The 10,767-nt window shown below is 38.7% G+C and overlaps 1 protein-coding gene across 1 annotated transcript in view; it reads right to left on the reverse strand.

Annotated features, from left to right (window-relative positions):
* Positions 1-10,767, reverse strand: part of LOC116103833 (interferon-activable protein 204-like) — a 57,702-nt gene that overhangs the window by 25,128 nt on the left and 21,807 nt on the right. The gene's annotated exons all lie outside the window — the stretch shown is intronic.

Genomic DNA, 10,767 nt, shown 5'->3' on the forward strand with positions numbered 1-10,767 from the left:
ACATACATGGTTCACCCAGATCAACGTCTTAAAACTAGCTGACTAAGTTTCTTCTGCTCTACTTAGATAGGAGTCATGGACAGCTGAGATGAAATTTTCATTGTAGTAAAGTACTCAAGCCCTAGGAAATAGTCTAATATACTCAGGGTTTACCAGCGCCAAATCCTTCAGAAGCCAGAGACTTGTGGTCCTGAGGTTTTAGATTGGAGGCTTATGATTCTGGGATTTAACCATAACTACCAGCCCAGAATTTGGAAGGTTTTGTAATTAATTTCTGGAAGTAGCACGTTAAAGATAGTAGCAAATAGACAGTGCCTTTTTGATCCTGGGACCTTGAGAGTGAGAGTGGCTGGTGTCACAGCTCATTGGCTGAGGTGTTAGAGGTCTTGGCCCTAAAATATTGGCAGCTGTCTGGAACATATCTGGTTGTCAGTCGGCAGCATCTCATTCTTCAGCTCCTCATAGCCCTGGTTGTCTTTATCTGTGACGCCCCTATGTGAGCTCTAGGTGCTCTCTGGATTTCTTCAGCTGCTCTTTCATCACAATGACAATTGTCTTGACTACTGCCACTTCCACCACTCTATTTTCTCTCTTTTTAAAATTTTATTTAATCATTTTTTTAAACTCCAGATTTTATTCCCCTCCTGGCTCACTCTTTAACTGTTGCCATTGCGTACCTCCTCCCTGCCCTCCTGTCTCCACAAGAATTCCCCACCCCCAATACCCATCCTCTACCCCAGCAAACCTCCCCATTCCCTGGGGCCTCCAGTCTCTTGAGAGTTAGGTACATCTTCTTTGACTGAACCCAGATCCAGCACTCCTGTCCTGGATATATGTTGGGGACTCATATCAGCTGGTGTATGCTGCCTGTTTAGTGTCCCAGTGTCTGAGAGATATCAGGGTTCCAGACTGATTGAGACTGCTGGTCCTCCTACGAGTTTTCTGTCCTCCCCAGCTCTTTTCAGCTTTTCCCTAATTCAGCCACAGGGGTCAGCAGTTTCTGTCCATTGGTTCGGTGCAAATATCTGCATCTGACCCTTTCAGCTGCTTGTTGGGTCTTTCAGAGGGCAGTTTTGATAGGTTCTCTCCCCCTTTTTTTAACATAAAAATCAATCCATATTTTATTTATTTTTTTCTTTTTTTATTGGATATTTTCTTTATTTACATTTCAAATGTTATCCACCTTTCTGGTTTTTCTCCCTCCTAGAAACTCCCTATCACATCCTCCCTCCCCCTGCTTTTATAAGGATGTTCCTCCACCCACCTACCCACTCTCTCTTCCCCACCCTCGATTCCCCTACACTGGGGCATCCATTGAGCCTTCAGAGTACCAAGGACCTCTCCTCTCAGTGATGCATGACAAGGCCATCCTCTTCTAGAAATGCAGCTGGAGCCATGTGTACTCCTTTATTGAATGCTTAGTCCATGGATGTTCTGGGGAATGTAGTTAGTTGATATTGTTGTTCTTCCTTTGCGATTGCACATCCCTTCAACACCTTCACTCTTTTCTCTAACTCCTCTATTGGGGACCCAGGGCTCAGTCCAAAGGTTGGCTGTGAACATCTGTCTCAATATTTGTAAGGCTCTGGCAGGACCTCTCAGGAGACAACCATATGAGGCTCCTTTCAGCATGCACTTCTTGGCACAATAGTGTCTGGGTTTGGTAATTGTATATGGAGTGCATCCCCAGGTGGGACAGTCTCTGGGTGGCCTTTCCTGGAGTCTCAGTTCAACACTTTATCTCCATATTTGCTCCTGTGAGTATTTTGTTCTTCCTCTAAGAAGGGCAGAGCACTCCTTAGCCTCAGTAGCAGTGTCAGGCCTTAGGGCCTCCCCTTGAGCTAGATCCTACTTTGGGCCTGTTGCTGGACCTCCTTTTCCTCAGACTCATCTCCATTTCCATCCCTGCAGTTCTTTCAGACGGGAACAATTATGGATCAGAGTTTTGACTGTGGGATGTCACTCTACTCTCATTGGTTCCCATAAGTTTGATTATATTGTGTTTTTATAATTCAATTCTAAAAGATATTTAATTCCCTCTTGATTTCTGTTTTGATACAGTTTTTATCCTGTAGAGAGTTGTTTAACTTTCCTGGATGTAATGCAGTTCTTTGGCACCTCTTTTCTCCCAAATAATTGCAGAACACGTCTATGTCCTCTCTATCAAATTAATTTTAGCTCTCAAGTAAATGACACAGACACCTATGTTTTGTTAATAAGCTGTTGACTGGCTCTAAGGTATTCTAACCCTCAAAAGCTAATACCCAGGCAAATGCCTCATTCCTTGCCAATCTGGTCTTGTCTGGCTTGCTCTGGTCCACATGTGACCACATACTGACTTGCTCATCATGACTTCAGGGCAAATCTTCTTGGTCCCACCACGCATTCTTTCCACTCTTTCCTCTCTGTTTTTGGTCTTCTGTACTTCCTCTCTCTCCACCTAGGACCCTGGCTGGGATCTAAAGTTCATGCTTCCTTTCTCCTCTGCCCAATCATAGGCTGAATCACCTCTTTAATATCCCATCAGAGATGATGAAGAACAAACTTTACATAACAATGAGACCAGAGACACATTTGATTATGCCATCATTTGCACTGTAAGAAGATGTCTAGGCATAGAAATGACCATCTGAATACACACTGTACCAGAACAACCCTCAAAACATGGGCTTGTATACTTGCTGTTGTTTCTATTGTTGAATTGCAGTTTTAGTTGTTGGGGGTTAGATTAAATGCATAGTTTTATTTCAAGTTTTCAGTATCTGATAAGGCTTGCTTTATGTCCCAATGTGTAGTAAATTTTGAAAGAAGTTCCATGGATTTCTGAGAAAGAAGTATATTCTTTAGTGTTTATATAACATATTCTGTAGATATCTGTTAGAACTATTTGATTGATCATTTACTTTACTCCAAAACTTCTCTGTTAATTTTTCTCTGGATGACTTGTTTATTGGTGAGACTTGCATATTTAAGTCAACAACTATCACAGTGCTAGGCTCAGTATATAGCTTTAGTAATTTTAGCTATAGTAATGTTTCTTTTATTAAATTGAATACCATTATATTGAAAGACCCCCAGAACTGGGGAGATCCTTACTCAAGTCTCGGGATGATGCAACCACCCAATGACTCACGAGAGACCGAACTTGCTGCAATCACATGAGGTTTATTGGAGATACTGGTACCGGGTTCAATCTCGTGACCATGCTGGCCAGAGTTCGATGCCGAACACAAGAAGTGAGGGGTATTTAAGGGAAGCTGGGGGTGGAGAGAGGGTTACCAAGAAAACAGAACATAAAAACAGTGGAAAATTTCAGAGGGACCCAACCCAAGATATTCAGTTAGGGAGGGAAACATTCATTTTAAGAATGTAATCTTCACCTACCGGTCGACAGGGTGGAGAGTCTCATAAACCAGTAGACCTTCATTCCTAGTTCCACCCTCATTGTGGATCATTCAGGAGGGGCAGGTATTGGGAACCAGAGCCCCGAGGCTCTGAGTTCCTGGAACTGGCTATTTTATATTTCTGGCTTGTTACATTTCTACTAATACATTACTTTTCATTAACATGTTTTTCCCCAAATTTCTAAGTCTCCCAGTCTTTTAATATTTGTTGCATAAATGTTAAGACATAAAATTTTCTTTGTATGATTTCCTTTAATGATTATACAATGTACTTTGTTTTTACTTCTGGTTAGTTTTGACACAAAGTCTATGTTATTAAATATTAAAACAGCTTTTATACCCAGCTTGATCCTTGGTTTCATTTATGTAGAACACCATTTTCCATTTTCTACCTTAAATTTGTGGTAGAGTCATGGACGGTAGAGTATGTTGTTATTTAATGTAGCAGATAGAGCCTGATTTCTAATCTAATCTATTAGTCTATACCTTTGTATTGGAGGAATTGAGACAATTATATTGAAGGTTATTACTGAATAGTATTTATTTTTTTTAAAGATTTATTTTATTCATTATATGTGTAGTGTGTGGCTGCTCTCTGGCCCTGCTCACTCCGATTGGCACCAGAAGAGGGCGTCTGATCTCATTATGGGTGGTTGTGAGCCACCATGTTGCTGGGATCCAAACTCAGGACCTTCGAAAGAACAGTCAGTGCTCTTCCCCGCTGAGTCATCTCGCCAGCTCCTGAATATTATTTATTAATTCCTTAATTAATTATTTATTAATTAATTTGTTATAGTGGATTTTCCCCTCTTTTGATGAACTGTTCTTGGATTCCTTGTTAATTTGGGTATATTAACCTTTCATATTGAAATTTTTAAAGTTTTGTAGTGTTTTCTATAGATCTGGATTAGTAGAGGGAAATTACTAAAAAATTGTTTTTATCATGAAATACTTTCCTTCCCTGTAGGTTGTGTTATATATATATCTATTTATGCATATATATGTATTTGTGCATATATATATGCATGTATATACACCAGTTGTTTCTATTGTTGAACTGCAGTTTTAATCAATAGAGGTCAGATTAGTTGCAGCAGTACATAAATATTTTGCTGCACATAGCAGTCTAGGATGACATCTGTGGTCTTTCAGAGTTTGTAGAATATTTGCCCTGACCTTTCTTCTCAGAATCTCCATTGAATGTTAGGTGTTATTTTAATAGGTCTGCCTTTATAAGTGACTTTTTCCCTTACAGCTTTAAATATATTTTTTTTTGTTGTTGTTGTTCTGCATAGTTAACATTTGAATTACTATATAACACGAAGAGTTCCTTTTCTGATTCTGTCTCTTTCATGTTCAGTATGCTGCTCATACCTTGAAAAATCATCTCATTTTTTTAAATCAGCAATTTATCTATGCTTTTGTTAAAATATTGTCTATACTTTCACCTGGGTTTCTTCTCCTTCTATATCTATTTCATATGATTTTTTTCCTTTGCCATGATGTCCCAGATTTCCTAGAGGTTCTGTGTTTAGATTCTTTTAGATTTAACATTTTTTTGATTGAGATATCCATTGTTTCTACCTTGCCTTCAAGACCTGAAATTTCTCTTCCATGCCATTTAATGGTGAGGCTTTCTGTTTAACTCCTACATATTTTATTTTGTGTTTTACTTTAGCTTTGCTTTTCTTGAGCCTATGTCTTTGTTGTATTCTCCTTTCATGCCTTTAATTGTTTTTCTTATTTAACCCAACTATTTGTAGTTTCATGGTCTTCAATGAGGTCTTATTCATATTCATTTTAAAGTCCTTGAGCATATTCACAATTGCTATTTTGAAGTCCTTGTGATATCTTTCTGCTAAACTTCTCTTCTCAAGGTTTATTAAAATAGGGTTAGTAGCTTATGAAGGATATATATTGTATTGATCATTTTTGGCTTTGATTTTGCACTGGGAACCACATATCTTTAGTTGTGACATGTGAGATGTTTTTGGTATAAATGGTCCTACCTTTATTGGGTAGGTATTTAGTTTTTTGGTTGCTGTGGTCAAATCAAAAAGATTAGACCAGGAAAATAATGTTTAGTTTTCAGTCTTGGGGTCACTCTGAGTGTTAACATTCAGACTCCAACTAGTGAGAATTGGTGCAGTGGATGATGTGTCTGTTAGGCTAGCACAGTGGTTCTCAACCTCCCTAAAGCCAAGACCCTTTAATACTGTTCCTCATGTGGTGATAACCTCTAACAACAAAGTTTGTTGCTACTTCAAAGCTACGATTTTGCAGTTTTATGAATTACAATGCAAATATCTGATATGCAGATGGCAATCCCTAGGTCAGTCAACCCTCCCAAGGAGTTGCAACCTATAGGTTCAATACAGATGGGAAGTAGAAGGGGGAACCTCCATAGTTCTGTTCTTTAGGACTGAGGGTCTAGCTCCAGCAATGAGCAGAGGAAAACTGGGGTTACTTTGACTATGGCTGTGGATGGCAGTAAGTCCTACATGGAAGGGGGTGGGCTATGTGGAACAGCTGAAGTGGGAAGGCAGCAGCTGCTCTAAGAGTCCAGATGAGATCAGAATGGAGGAGGGAATGGAAGGCACATGTAGCCAATTTGTACTTCAGTCAAATATGGTGGCTGTGCAATCCCTGGTAAAGAGAAGTTTATTTTTGAGTCATCAGAGAATTGCAAAGAAATGAAGATGGGCTAGCAGGAACAACTGAAAGGGGTTGATTCTCTTTTCATGATATCAGCATGGCCTTCACTTCCAAACTAAGCTGAAAATGAAGTAAGAAGGAAGAAAGAAAGAAAGAAAGAAAGAAAGAAAGAAAGGAAGGAAGAAAGAAAGAAAGAAAGAAAGAAAGAAAGAAAGAAAGAAAGAAAGAAAGAGAAAAATAAAGAAACAAAGAAAGCACCTTATTGAAGCCTTTTACTGGGATTAATGTCATACTTCTATAAAGGTTTCCACAGGACAATTTCTCCAAGGTCCAAACAGTGACCCTAAGCTACTTGGTAATAACAGCTAGGACAGGATTTGTGTGCAATTGTCACAGTATTTATCACATACATATGGAACTTCTTGTTTGCCCGAATCATAGGCGTCTTTCCTCTATGCATTGAGAAAGTGCTCTGGCTCACATGGAAATGACTCCAAGGTCAGGTAAATTGTTCAAGTTTCATGACAGAAAAACAAAAGCCTGATACAAAGTATTTAAAAATAAATCATTGAAGCTTCATTTTTGAGAGCTGAAGACATGAGCTAAAATTATCCTGTTATCTCAATTTATATGTACAGAGTTCTAAACAGCCAGAGTTGATATAAGGGTCTTTGGCTGGCTAACTGGCAGTATTTTTGCTCAAGGAAGTCCCAATTAAAGAGGAAAGCCAAATACCTGCTAATGAAGGAACCAAACTGTAGTCACAAAGCCTGCTCCTAGTTCTGAGTCATGGGGATTAATAGGAAGTCACTGTAAGAAGCAGCTTCTCTGACCAAGGCTGAGAGTACCACTAATCTGTGTATAGGAACATGAATATTGTAAAGGAAAACAGACAGACAATGCATCATATGGTTCCTTTCTAGGTCCTACTGACCTCCAGTTGAGAGGTATTGACAAGGTGTATAATGCTAGGTATGAATCTTCTCTTGTGGAGCAAGCCTCAAGTCTGAACTGAAAGCATTTGGTTCCCACTGTTCCCACTGTAACAATCATGCCCTCATTGTGCTGGCCATTCTTCTTTTTCATTTGCCCAAAAGTCATAGAAGAAACTGAAAACAATGTCATTGGTCTTTCTCTGTACTTTGAGTGGCAAAACTTCAGGCAGGAGAGAAGGTGAGTCCTTATATAAACTTCAGAGGGATTTTTATATACCAGTTTCCTCCCAGATCAAAATCTTTCACCTTAGAGGAAAGCTTGTTAAGACACAGGATGTTACAAGGGATTGAGAATATCTGGGTATTCTTACAATGAGTAAAACCTCCCTCCCTGCCTGGAGGATAAGATGTTACAAAGGATTCAGAATATCTGGGTATTCTTACAATGAGTGAAACCTCCCTCCCTTCCTGGAGGATCATTAATTTAAGAAGTGAGCAACTTAGAGACTTCAGGAAGTCCCTGAAACCAGATATAATAATATCCTCTCTCACCCAAAATGTATAGGCTGTCAGGCATGTCCTTCACTTTTATTATGGGTTTTTGGCACAGCCGAAATCTTTTTCTTAAGAGTTTTCTTACCCTCAAGAGACTGGAGGCCTCATGGAGTTTAGACGCCAGGGTTGGTGGGGGTGGGGACATACATGTGGAGACAGGGATCTGGGGAGGATGTATGGGATGTGGAACAATGAGAGAGTGAATGGGTCAGGAGGAGAATAAAACATGGAATGTAAAATCTGGAAATAGTTTTTATTTCTACTTCCCTGATGGCTATGGATTTTGAATATTTAAGTGCGTCTCAGCCATTTGAGTTTCCTCTTTTGAGAATTCTGTGTTCAGATCTGCATCCCACTTTTTAATTGAGTTATTTGCTTTTTTGTTTATCTAGTTTTTTGAGTTCTTCTTATATTTTGGATAGTAGTCCTCTATCAGAAGTGTAGTTGGTAAAATCTTGTTTGAATGATGTCGTCCTTTACCATGCAGAAGCTTTCCAACTTCACATGGTCCCATTTATTTATTGGTGGTTGTCTTGATGCCTGTGCTAAAGGTGTTCTGTTTAGAAGGACTTTCTTTCCTTTTTTTCAGCTTTAAATATTTTATGTGGTAAATGTGAAGGCAACAAGAATGTTTCTCACAATAGAGTTTTTATGACTACATTTTCACACTGCATTGAAGATGCACTGCTTTTGAATTGCTTCCTTTTGGTATGGGAACACATTTTCTCATTACTTTCTTGTATTTTCACATACTCATTTCATAGAACACAGTACAATTCATTATGGCTGAAAGAAAAGTACTTTAATATATACATGACACAAAACACAGTACAATGTGCATGCCTGTGTCCTATTCTCTGTGTGAATAACCAAAACACTGTTTCATTTAGTGTTCCCATGTACAGTAAGCTTTAAATATCCTAGGTGGTAAACGTGTGTATTTATGAAGACAACAATAAGTGGATATTAGCTCAAAAGCTCAGAAGAACCAAGATACAATTCACAGACCACATGAAGCTCAAGAAAAAGGAAGACCAATGTGTGTATGCTTTGGTCCTTCTTAGAGGGAAGAACAAAATACTCAAGGGAGCAAACATGGAGACAAAGTGTGGAGCAGAAACTGAAGGAAAGACCATCCAGAGACTGCCCCACATAGGGATCCATCCCATATACAGTCAACAATCCCACGTACTAGTCTGGATGCCGAGAAGTGCATGCTGACAGGAGCCTGATATAGCTGTCTCCTGAGAAGCTCTGCCAGAGCCTGACTAATACAGAGGTGCATGCTTACAGTCATTGGACTGAGCATGGGGTCCACAAAGGAGGAGTTAGAGAAAAGACTGAAGGAGCTGAAGGGCTTTGCAACACCATAGGAAGAACAACAATATCAAGCAACCAGATCCCCCAGAGATCCCAGGGAATAAACCACCAACCAAAGAGAACAAATGGATGGACCAATGGCTCCGCCAGTCACATATATAGTAGAGGATAGTTTGTCAGGTATAAATGAAGAGGCCATTTGTCCTATGAAGGTTGGATATCCCAGTGTAGGGAATTTGAGGGCAAGGAGGCAGGAATGGGTGGTTGGGTTGGGGAATACCCTCATAGAACCAGGGGGAGGGTGAATGGGGTAGGGAATTTCTGCACAGGGGGACCTAGAAGGGGAATAACATTTGAAATGTAAATAAAGAAAATATCCTATATATAAAAAAAGACAACAAGAATGTTTCTCACAATAGATATCATCTGAATAGGACTTTCTTCATCTAAGAATTAAGATCAACAATTAATTGATTAATGGGACCCCATAAGGTGTAGAAATTGTGGATAGCAAAAAGAACAGTCAATGGAGAGACAAATCAGACCACAGAGTGGGAGAGAATTTTAATAGACTATACTCAGGAAGTCCAACTGGAATTCAAAAATGATGAAATCTGATGGACTCTGCTAGATTTGTCCACAGAGTATACATTGCTTTCAAGCAGTTCACTCAAGAATTAAACAAATGACACACAGCACTTTGTAATGGTGTCCCTTTTAAAAGACATGTTTATTAATTTTACAGTAGAGAAATTAAATCAAGTGTTATTTTCATAGAAAAACAAAACAATAAGGAATTTTGAAAATGAAAATACAAAATCAGAAATCAAGTATGAAGATTATTAAATGCTTCAATGTATTACTAAAACTGTTGTTTAGAAGTTTGACATCTCTACTTTAACTTCATCTTTTGGGTAGCCATTTTCTTCTTCATTTTTTTGTGCTTGATTGGGCAGTGGATTCTTCTTTTTTTTTCCCAGCCTTGGTGACCTTGAAATAGATAGGGGGAGGGATGCAATTAGATCCAAGCAATTGAGATAAAGCACTACTGATTTTTCTCCAGTCACCCATCCTTGCCTATTCCACTCAAGAGCCATATATAACCTTTTGCTTTCTCAAAGCCTGTTGATACTCTTTGTTTTATCTCCTTCATTGAATTGCCTTATTTTGAGTCACCTGTTTCTGACTATATGATCTTTTAGTTTAACTTGAATTAACTTGAGTTTATTTGGGGAGTTTAACTATTTCCAAGACATGGTGAGGGGAATTATAACAAAAAAAGAAAAAAGATTGATTTATCTTATTTGAAGCAATATCTAGACTACAAAAAATCCCACAAAAACAAAAACAAAACAAACAAACAAACAAAGAAACAACAACAAAGACAACAAAACAGGGCTTCAGAAATGGCTCAGTGGTTAAGAGCACCGACTGCTCTTCCAGAGTTCCTGAGGTGAATTCCCAGCAACCACATTGTGGCCCACAACCATCTGTAATGGAATCTGATGCCTTCTTCTGGTGTACTAAAGATAGTGACAGTATACTAATATACATAAAATAAATAAATCATTAAAGAAAAACAAAAAACAAGCAAAACAAAACAAAAAAAAAACCAAAGCAAAACTACATAAATCTTTGGTTTTCTACTGCAGTGAATGATTAGGTTCAGTAGGAACTCATGGACTCTTGCTTTGGTGGATCTTGAAAATAGAACAACTAATGTGTATGTCCTTGTGTCAAAATGCTGCAGCATTTGTATTTGGACTGCTCTATCTGGGGTGTACATTCGATTAAAGCCAATTCTTATATTTCCACATATTTATTTCACAAGAGTCCCTTGATAATTATGTCTGTCGTGAACCATGTTGACACCGACTCCCTTCTTCTTTTAAATGTTC

This window comes from Mastomys coucha, unplaced genomic scaffold (genome assembly GCF_008632895.1).
Source record: "Mastomys coucha isolate ucsf_1 unplaced genomic scaffold, UCSF_Mcou_1 pScaffold1, whole genome shotgun sequence".
NCBI classification, from domain to species: domain Eukaryota; kingdom Metazoa; phylum Chordata; class Mammalia; order Rodentia; family Muridae; genus Mastomys; species Mastomys coucha.